Source organism: Cricetulus griseus, chromosome 4 (genome assembly GCF_003668045.3).
Source record: "Cricetulus griseus strain 17A/GY chromosome 4, alternate assembly CriGri-PICRH-1.0, whole genome shotgun sequence".
NCBI classification, from domain to species: Eukaryota; Metazoa; Chordata; class Mammalia; order Rodentia; family Cricetidae; genus Cricetulus; species Cricetulus griseus.
In genome coordinates, this window is record NC_048597.1 from 66,627,966 (window position 1) to 66,638,648 (window position 10,683).

Below are 10,683 nucleotides of genomic sequence, written 5' to 3' on the forward strand. Positions count from 1 at the left end.
AGGAGCATTCTGGGAAGTGTAGGAAAAGAGGAGTCATAATGGAATCTCACGTAGCAGGGCAGAATCAGAAGGTAATCCGTGATGAAAGACCCCTGGAGGCTCCAGGATCTCAGCCCAGGACCTCGGCCACCCCAATCACCATTCGGAGGTGGAAACTTGATGCAAACAGCAAGAGGCTTTATTGTAGTTTAACGAGCTAACCCCAAGTTAGCTTGGGCCTTTCAAAGATCCACCATGGCAGATGGCTAGGAAAGATGCTTTGAAGCGTCTGCATAGAGATCTTATAGGGCAGCGTAAAGGGAGTGTCTAGGGGTATGCACAGGCTCAGGATTGGTGTGCCTCCAGGCTTGGGTGGTTTTCCCTGTGTTGATTGGTCAACTGGTTGTTATGGCCCATAGGCCCTCCCAGGGTGGTTGCTATGATCTGGGAGTCATTGCTGTGTACTTATCCAAAAAGCACACCCAGATCCGTAAAGCATAGCACCACCTGCTAACTTCTAATTGGTTCCTTGCATGAGGCAGGCATCTGACCTCCTAGTGACCAAGACAAGGTCAGGCAAGTACGTGTTCGGCTGTTATGGTTGCTGAAATGGGGAGCTGGTCCCTTCAGTGACAAACAGGAAATCACTCTCGTCTCTCTTCTCTCTGGAGACAATGAACAGACTTGATGCAGACACCAATGGAGTAAGAGGCCCAGACCTTTCCTCCAGTAAGAGAAGACCATGTGGAAATACTTAGATTTATAGAAATGGGTTAATAATTAAGTCAGAGCTAGCTAATAAGAAACCACAGCCAATGGCCAACAGTTTCATAATTAATATAGCTTCTTTGAGATCATTTGGGGCTGAAGCGGTAGCAGGGCCTAGCCAGGACAAGAAACTTCTCTCCTTATGATAGAGTATATTGTAAAACAGAGTTGAATCACATATATAGTAGGTTGTAGCGAATATAACCTTAAATTTTTATCATCGTACAAAAATCTGTATAAATCCAAAATAGAGGAGACATTGCTTCCTTAGTCTAAAAAGAGATACAGCGGAATGTTGGGGCACACGTGTTATCTCAGCACTTGGGAGACAGAGGCAGGCAGATCTGTGTGCGGTCGAGGTCAGTCTGTTCGATAGAGGTATTTGCAGGACAGCTGGGGCTACACAAAGAAACCCTGTCTCGAAAAACAAAAAACAGAGAGATACAGTGATAAACTAAGGGCTCAGTAGGACCAAGAAGTTTTATAATTGTTGCTCTATGCCATTCGGTCATCTTAAGATGGTAAGTCACATGGCATGTACCCTCTAACCTTGGTAAAGATGACTGCCAGATAGGTGGCAGCTTACATTTTGAAGGTCATCAGCTAAGATGGTGGGCAGACACAAGGTTCCTATTTAAGACATTTGTTTTCCTAAATAAGAGTTGAATCTAAGTTACATATATAGTATATGCTAGATAAGAATTGAATCACATATATAGGATGTTGAAGCAAATTAAAATTCCTATGTATAGGTTTTAATTATAAGCCTTTTGTTAATAAGTTTAAAGCCAAATTTTGCTACAGATTTTACAGATTCTTTACCATACCCAATGAATTTTACAAATCAGTCCTGAGATAAAGACTATATAATACTCTTAACAGTCTTAAAAGACTTTTGAGAGCACAGAACAAGGGAAGTCATAGAGATAGAAGATTTAAGAGTGGAAAGTTGTAAAATCATAGAGATAAGAGAATCTGGGCTCATTTGCTTATGCAATGGCAGAAGTTGTTACAATCTGTGAGAATTTGAAACAAATATGCCATCTTGAGCTGTACTGGGGCCAAGGCATTTCCATCAAGACAGCAAGGCTTTAAGAAAATCTGAGATGGGCAGTGGTGGTGCACACCTTTAATCCCAGCACTTGGGAGGCAGAGGAAGGTGGATCTCTGTGAGTTCAAGGCCAACCTATTCTACAGAGTGAGTTCCAGGATAGACTCCAAAGCTACACAGAGAAACTCTGTCTCAGAAAACCAAAAAAAGAAAGATAATTTGTGTCCTCGAAAGGAATTGAATCCCAGCAGAAAAGGAAGAGCGGTCACAAAAATAACTCTGCTGTAGAGAGGGTTAGGCAGCTGAGAGACACAAAACAGTGTAGCCATAAGGGACAAGGAGAAACCAGCAGGAACTCCACCTGAAGGAGGTTCCAATATCACAGAAGCCAGGGGAACATAGAGAAGCTGTGGGGCTGAGCAGGAAGCTCCTATGGGGAGGCAAGGAAACTCAAAACGTAAAGGCCCGGGAGGGCACTAGGAGAGATAGAACAGGTAGTTCCAAGGGGGAAAGGAAAGGCTTGAAGACCCAGGGGCATGCAAATGAAAGACCCCCAGAGGCTCAGGCCCCAAGGATCTCAGTCCAGGACCACGACGATCCCAATCACCAGGCGGAGGCAGAAACTTGATGCAAACAGCAAGAGGCTTTATTGCAGTTGTTTAATGAGCTAACCCCATGTTAGCTAGGGCCTTTCATCCATCCACCGTGGCAGATGGCTAGGGAAGACGCCGGGAGGCCACGGCATAGAGATCTTATAGGGCAGCATAAGGGGAGTGTCTAGGGGTATGCATAGGCTCAGGATTGGTGTGCCTCCAGGCTTGGCCTGTGTTGATTGGCCAACTGGATGTTATGACCTATAGGCCCTCCCACGGCGATTGCTATGCACATAGCTGTGCCCATGTCTGTAAAGCACACCCAGAGCCATAAAGCATAGCACCTCCAGCTAACTTCTGATTGGTTCCTTGCCACGAGGCAGGCATCTGACCTCCTAGTGACCAAGGCAAAGACAGGCAAGCAGGTGTTAGGCTGTTATGGCTGCCGAAATGGGTAGCCGGTCCCTTCACAAGCAGCTCCTAGGAGGAGGTGAGGAAGCTCCCGAAGGAGCTAAGGAGCCATGAGGGAGCAGAGGTAAGCATCATGGTAGCAAGAATTTCCATCCAGGTGTCTCCAACTGGACAGAGAAACTTGTCAGAAAGAAATGTTCCCAACTCATAGAGGAGAGGCCTCCCTTTCTACATGATGGGGGCCCAGTAGAGTAAGAAGAAGCTTCCTGGCACCCTGCTGTGGGCTTTCATAGTAAAAGCAGACACAGCGGGGAGCTTTGTAGTGACACTCCTGCAGTAGAAGGGGAGGGACAAGTGGTTAGAACAGGTAGAGGAAATCATTTGGAGAAGTGCAAATGTCTTACTAAGTAGGATTGTCCACGTGGTGGGGTTCTGAAGAGCGTTGCAGGAAGATGCCCATGTGGCTGGAGCCTAAAAGGCTTAGCAGAGGGGTGCCCTCTCTCCCTGCTGGCCCACAAGGGTGCAGCAGGGAGAGAGGACATTCACTGAGTGGGTGAGGAGGGATGGCAGATAAAGTGGAGGGGATAAGCGACTGAAGAGGCAGACTCGAGAATCTAGACTCTAGCAGCTTGGTTCAGAGCAGCCAAGTTCTTCAAGGAGGGAACTCATTTGAGTCACTCTCAGCTTTTGGTACCAGATGAATGAAAAAGAAAAAAGAAAGGAAGGAAGGAAGAAGGAAAGGACATGACTGCTCCTAGGGTGTGGTGGAGGAGAAAGTGTATTGTAGATAGATGGGAGAGCATAGTCAGAGGCAGGAACATCTGGGAAAGTCCAGAGTGGACGTCACCAGACTGAGATGAGCCATATAGGAGAGGGGAAGGGGGAGGGGAGTGAGGGGAATCAGGTGAAACAGCCAAGAGGCCAAAGGTACAAAAGAGGAGGATAACCAAAATGTCTGGATTGTATAGGGAAGAGCCTCTGGGGCAAGGGCAGCCCAGCCTCTGGGGCTGGTGATTTCAGGGTAGAGGGTGTGGCATGCCAGCCATACCCTGTAACAGGTAGGGACTGAGGGATGCTGGGTGAACCAGGAGGCCAGGTTTGCTTTGATATGTTAAATAGATACCTCAGTTGTTTGTCCTGGCTTTGAAATTTAACAGTCCCTACTTGTGCAACTGGTTCCAAGGCCTTCTTCATATCTGTGAATTGGCTTCTCTATATACATGGCAATCATTTCCACATAGTTTTGTTCATGGTTAGAAGTACCTCACCTGATAAAATGTGTGTTCCTGAAGGATTTGAATTCTTAGCAGGACTCAGTTATTAGAATTACATCTGTGCTGGGTGGTGGTGGCACACGCCTTTGATCCCAGTACTCAGGAGGCAGAGGCAGGTGGATCTCTGTGAATTCGAGACCAGCCTGGTCTACAAGAGCAAGTTCCAGGACAGCCTCCAAAGCCACAGAGACACTGTTTCGGAAAAACAAACAAACTAAATGAACAAACAAAAATTACATCTGTCCAGCCAAATGTGATGGTGCATGCCTGTAATCCCAGCAGTTTGGAGATGGCAGCAAGGGAATCAGGAACTTAAGATCATCCTCAACCTTTTGGAGTTTTTTGCTTGTTTGTTTTCAAGATAGGGTTTCTCTGTGTAGCCCTAGCTGTCCTGGAACTAGCTCTGTAGACCAGGCTGTCCTTGAACTCATAGATTCTCCTGCCTGTACATCTCAAGCACTGGGATTAAAGGTGTGAGCCAACACTGCCCTGCCATCCTTAACCTTTTATCACATGTGGTGGTTTGAATGAGAAATGGCTCCCTGTAATTTAGGCTTTTGAACACTTGGTCCCCTGTTGTTGGTGATTGTTGTGGAACAGTCTTTTTGTACAATGTGAAGATGTGTTGCTCTCATTGGTTTAATAAAGACATAAATGACCAATAGCTGGGCAGGAAGAGGTTAGGTGTGACTTGTGAATAAGAAAAAAGCTCAGGGATGAAGAAAAGCAGGATCACCAGGAAACCCTCGGAGAAGCAAGCTGTGTTAAAGAAAGGTACCAAACCACATGGTAGAACATAGATAAGGGATAGCGATTAATTTAAAATGTAAGAGCTAATCAGTAACAAGCCTAAGCTATCTGCCGAGCATTATAATTAATAAGTCTCTGTGTGGTTATTTGGGAGCTGACTGGTGAGACAAAAAAAAAAATCTGCCTACAGGTGCTTTGGGGGGAGATTTAGGCAGTACAAACTTGCTGGAAGAAGTATAGCACAGGGCTCTAAGAATCTGTAGCCCCTTGGGGCTGGAGAAATGGCTCAATGGTTAAGAGCATTGGATGCTCTTCCAGAGGAACCAGGTTCAATTTCCTGCACCCACATGGCTGCTCACAACGTTCTGTAACTCCAATTCTAGGGGATCTGACACCTTCACAGCAATGCACATAAAATAAATTATTTAAAAAAAAAAGAATTTGTAGCCTATAGCCATGGATACCTTTAATCCCAGCACTTGATCTCTGAAGCCAACCTGGTTTCTATAGGTAGACCCTTTCCCAAGAAACAAACAAACAAAAAATAATCATAGCCCCACCCATTTCCCTTGTCTCTATGCTTCCTGACTTCTGGATTGCAACAGAAGCTGTGATTGCTCAGTTTCCTGTTCCTGCTGCCAATCCCATTAATTGATGCCATGCCTCATTGCTATAACGAACTCTTCCTCTGGAACCATAATCAAACTCTTCCATAAGTTGCTTTGTGTCATGGTATTTTATCCCAGCAACAGAAAGGCAGCTAACACACTACCAGACACAGCAGTGATGACTTTGAAAACCCACCAAGAAACTGGGCAGTGGTGGTGCATGCCTTTAATCCCAGAGCTTGGGAAGCAGAGGCAGTTGGATCTCTGAGTTTAAGGCCAGCCTGGTCAACAGAGTGAGACTGAGTTCCAGGACAGCCAGGGCTACTCAGAAACACCCATCTAGGAGAAAGAGAGAGAAGAAAGAAAGAGAGAGAAGAGAGGAAGAGAGAGAGAGAGACAGAGAGAGAGAGAGGGAGGGAAGGAGGGAGGAAGAAGAAAAAAGGAAACCCACCAAGAATTATACCTCTCTGTTAGTAATGCAACAATTAGTCCATCCCCTTATAATTTTTGTTTTGTTTAGTTTTCGAGACAAGGTTTCTCTGTGACTTTGGAGGCTGTCCTGGAACTAGCTCTTGTAGACCAGGCTGGTCTGGAACTAACAGAGATCCACCTGCCTCTGCCTCCCGAGTCCTGGGATTAAAGGCATGTGCCACCAACGCCAGACCCATCCCCTTAAAATTTAATGGAATTCTTCCTCTACTTCCTCCCACCATGCCTGTATTAACCAAGACTTGAAAGGTACCTATGTAATTATGAGTAGGACTCTACACAATAAACCCATCAGTGTAGCAGACTTGTGAGGGGTAGCCTGTGGATAAAGGTTCCCATCACACAGAACCAGAGATTTGGCCTACCCTTAATGAGAGAACAATGAAGGAATTTCTGTCCCTTCCACTCTAAAGATGTTCTAGATTTATTGGAATCAAGACTAAAAATAGCTGGGCATGGCAGCAACACATCTTTATTTTTGTTTTTGTTTTGTTTTGAGACAGGGTTGCCCTGACTGTCCTGGCCAGGCTGGCCTCCAACTCAGATATCTGCCTGCCTCTGTCTCCTGAGTGCCGGGATTAAAGGCATGCAGACATGCTTGGTTTGGCAGCACATTTCTTCAATACTAACACTTGGTCTGTATAGCAAGTTCCAGGTCAGACAAAGTTATACAGAGAGACCCTATCTCCTCATCTTCCTCTAACTCACCACCATTGGAGCCAAAGAAATGACTCAGCAGTTAAGAACACTTGTTGCTCTTTTTAAGGACAAGAACCCAGGTTCAATTTCTAGCACATACATAGTTACATACAACTATTGGCAACTCCAGTTCCTGGAATTTTGACACCCTCTTCTGGCCTCTATGGGCACCAGACATTCCAGTAGTGCACATACATACGTGCAGGCGAAACACTCAAATACATAAAATAAAAGTAAAACAAATAAATCTAAAACAAACAAAAAAAATTAAGGCCAGTGCAGTGGTGGCACACGTCTTTAGTCCCAGCACTTGAGGCAGAGGCAGGTGAATCTCTGGAGTTCTAGGCCAGCCTGGTCTACAGAGTGAGTTCAGGACAGCCAGAACTACACAGAGGAATCCTGTCTCAAAAAAATGGGGGAAAATTATATTCCTCTTAGCAGGGCATAAAATTAACTTCCCCCAACAGGAGACCCAGTCTAAATTAACAAATAAAATTAAGACTCATCTGATTGAGATGACACATCAGCATTCTCTAAGACTCATTTGTTTTTTTTTGTGCTGTAAACCTGTTGAGTCCAATGGTCTAAGGTAAGGATTGCCATCTTTGTATCTCAGAAGGCTTTGACCCTAGTACCACATGTGTTGAGGGACTCTGTCTTCTGGGTATGAGATGGCCATTGAAGTCCTGAAATTCGAGCAGTTGTGATTGCCTGAATGAGACCCTCAGAGGACTGGGACTGTTAACATTCCCCCTCTGGTACACACAGCAGATTCGAATGTGAGATTCCAGCCACATCCTCTTTGCCTGTCCCATTCCACCAGCTGCATGTAATCCTGCCCCACTGGGACATTCGATTACCAGAGCATGTACGAGGTGAAAGGATGATTAGAGCCTTCATGAGGTCACTACCCATACTGGGGTGGACTTTTTGCTAATGTAACTAGTTCTGGGTAATTCAGGCTCCTGTAAGCAATCCCTCATCCCCCCACCCCCACCCCACCCCCTCATTGGGTTCCTCAAGTAAATCCAATAAACGTTTTACTTCACCCAACTGGATTTGGGTGGAATTGTTTCTCTGATGTATTGTTGGTACACTATCTGTAGTGAACTGGTGGGTTTGGGGTATTAGTTTTGTTTGTTTTTGCCTCTCCCCCAGAGAAAGTAGCACCATACTTTCTCCACTAAATGTCACCATTTTCATAATAGGGTTCTGTTATGGTTTAGATGTGAGATGTCACCCACAGGCCCTTGTGTCTGAACACTTGGTCCCTAGTCGATGGTGCTTCTTTGGAGTGTGGAACCTTTAGTAGGTAGGGAATAGATAAAGGAAATAAGTCATGGCGAGGCGGGACTTTCGGTTTATAGCCAAGGCCTTCTCCTGGTCCTCTCTACTTCCTGTCCCTAGAGCCATGAAGAGGTAAAGAAGGCCAGCTGCATGTCCCCAATGCCATGCAGGCCTCACACCTTCTCTGCCATGATGGTAAACCAACACAAATCCTTCCTACCCTAACCTGCTCTTGTCAAGTATGTTTCATGGTGATGGGAAACATGACTTATTCAGGCTCCCTCTTGGCTCTTTCTACCATAATTGCCCTTATTCTGTAGAACAGAAAGCCAGTACCAGGGTACTTCCCCCCACCCCCTCACGCTGTAGCCCCAGCCTGCAGGACTGGAACTCACTATGTGTTCAAAATCAAAGCAGTCCTGCTGCCTCAGCCTCCCAAGTGGTGGGATTACAGGCATGAGCCACTATGCTGGCCCTAAAACCAGAATTATGTAACGTGCTAAAAATTCGATAGTAGCCCCTCCCCTTTTGGCCTCAAACATTCTAGGTAGCTAAGGATAACTACCAACAGCTCTTCCTCCACACACCCCCCCCACCTTCTTTTAATCCAGAATCTCTATGCAGCCTGGTTAGTCTAGAATTCCCTATGCAGACCAGGCTAGCTTTGAATTTACGGGGATCAACGGCTCCTGTCTCCCTAGTGCTGAGATTAAAGGCGTACAACGCTACACTCAGACTAATCTTGGACTCTTGATTCTCCAGCCTCTATTCTCCCAAGATCTGGGATTAAAGGTGTGCCAGCTCTGTGGGAAAACCCTGGGAATGAGTGGAGTTCAAAATATCTGAATCTGCTGGTCGGTGGTGGCACAAGCCTTTGATCCCAGCACTCGGGAGGCAGAGGCAGGCAGATCTCTAGGTTTGAGATCAGCCTGGTCTACAGGAGCTAGTTCCAGGACAGCCTCCAAAGCCAAGAAAAACCCTCTCAAAAAACCATAAAATAAAATAAAATAAAATAATGAAATACCTGAAGCAAAAAAAAAGCAAGAGCATGTAACTGAGGGACTGAGGATACAGTATAGTAGTGGACAATAGCCTAGTTTGGTAAATCTGTAGGTTCAGACCTTGGTACAGGAAAAAGAAAACATTTGGCGACAATAAATGATTAGGGTGAGCTAATGTTGGGTAGTGCCTCAGATCCAGATGTGTAGCTGCCCAGTGCTGTCTGGTCTTGAGGTTTGGCACCATCTGGTGGAAATGGTCTGAGGTTGGGATGATGATGGGGTGACTAAATGCTGTGTAAAGCTGGGCTGACCAGATCAACAACAGTTCTTTCACTAGTTCGCTTTCTTTTATTCATCAAAACTAAGATTGTTGGATCATCCTGTAGCTTAGGATGTTTACAGAAGCTATTGATTGAACAAGACTGTCACTGTTGCTCATTCAAAACAGTCCTCATTTAGAGAACTCTTTTATTATGGTTTTAGTCAGAGAAACATCTGTGTCCTTCCAGGCCATCTGTGGAGGGCAGAGCTCAGGTGACTTCTCCCAAAGAAATCCATCACAACAGGCTCTTCTTTTGGATTGGTTGCTGTTTGGTTTCACTTTTGAAGGGAGACTCTCATGTAACCCAGGCTGGCCTTAAACTGCTGGCTGTCCTCGGCCTCAATTCTCAAGCATCGGGGTTACAAGGATTATAAGTGTGTGTCACCCTGTCTGACTTGCCATTTCTCCCATTCTTCTTTCTTTCCTTTCTCTCTCTCTCTCCCTCCCTGTCTCTCACGTTTCACTATGTAGCCTTGGCTAGCCTAGAACTCCTGCCTCTACCTCCCAAGTCCTGAGATAAAAGGCTGAGCTACTATGCTCAGCTTGAATCCCATTTCTTTCTTTTTTTTTCTTTTTTCTTTTTTTAAGATTTTCTTTATTATGTATACAATGTTCTGCCTGCATGTATGCCTGCAGGCCGGAAGAGGGCACCAGATCTCATTATAGATGGTTATGAGCCACCATGTGGTTGCTGGGAATTGAACTCAGGACCTCTGGAAGAGCAGTCAGTGCTCTTAACCTCTGAGCCATCTCTCCAGCCCCGGATTCCCATTTCTTTAGCTTTTTTTCTTTTTTGAACAATGTCTTATACTACAACCCAGGTTGACCTTGGACTCCTATGAAGTATGAACCTCAAACTCAAGGTCTCCTTCCTCAGCCTCCTAAGTGCTAAGATTTCTCACACTCAGCTGGTTGGTGGTGGTGCAAGCCTTTAGTCCTAGCACTCGGGAGGCAGAGGCAGGCAGATCTCTATGAGTTTGAGACCAGCCTGGTCTATAAGAGCAAGTCCCAGGACAGCCTCCAAAGTCACAGAGAAGCCCTGTCTTGGGGGGGGGGAGGGGGGAGGAAGCATAAATAAATAAATAAAGTTTACTAAATGTCACAATGCCTGACTCTTTGAATTTTTAATTCTTTCTACTTCACACCACATAATCACAGGAAATATGAGGTATAGAAACCAAACCAGTAGCTCAAGCCAGGTGGTAATAGCACAAGCCACTCAGGAGGCAGAGGCAACCAGATCTCTGTGAGTTCAAGGCGAGCCTATTGACAAAGTGAGTTCCAGAACAGTCAGAGCTACACAGGGAAACCCTGTCTCTAAAAACAAAAACAAACAAAAAAGAAACCAGTAGATCAAAGCCAGGATTGGTGGTGCTTTAGGAGGCTAACACAAGAGAGCTAATACAGTCAGAGCCAGGTTAACCCAGGCAACAGAATGAGACTGTGTTTCA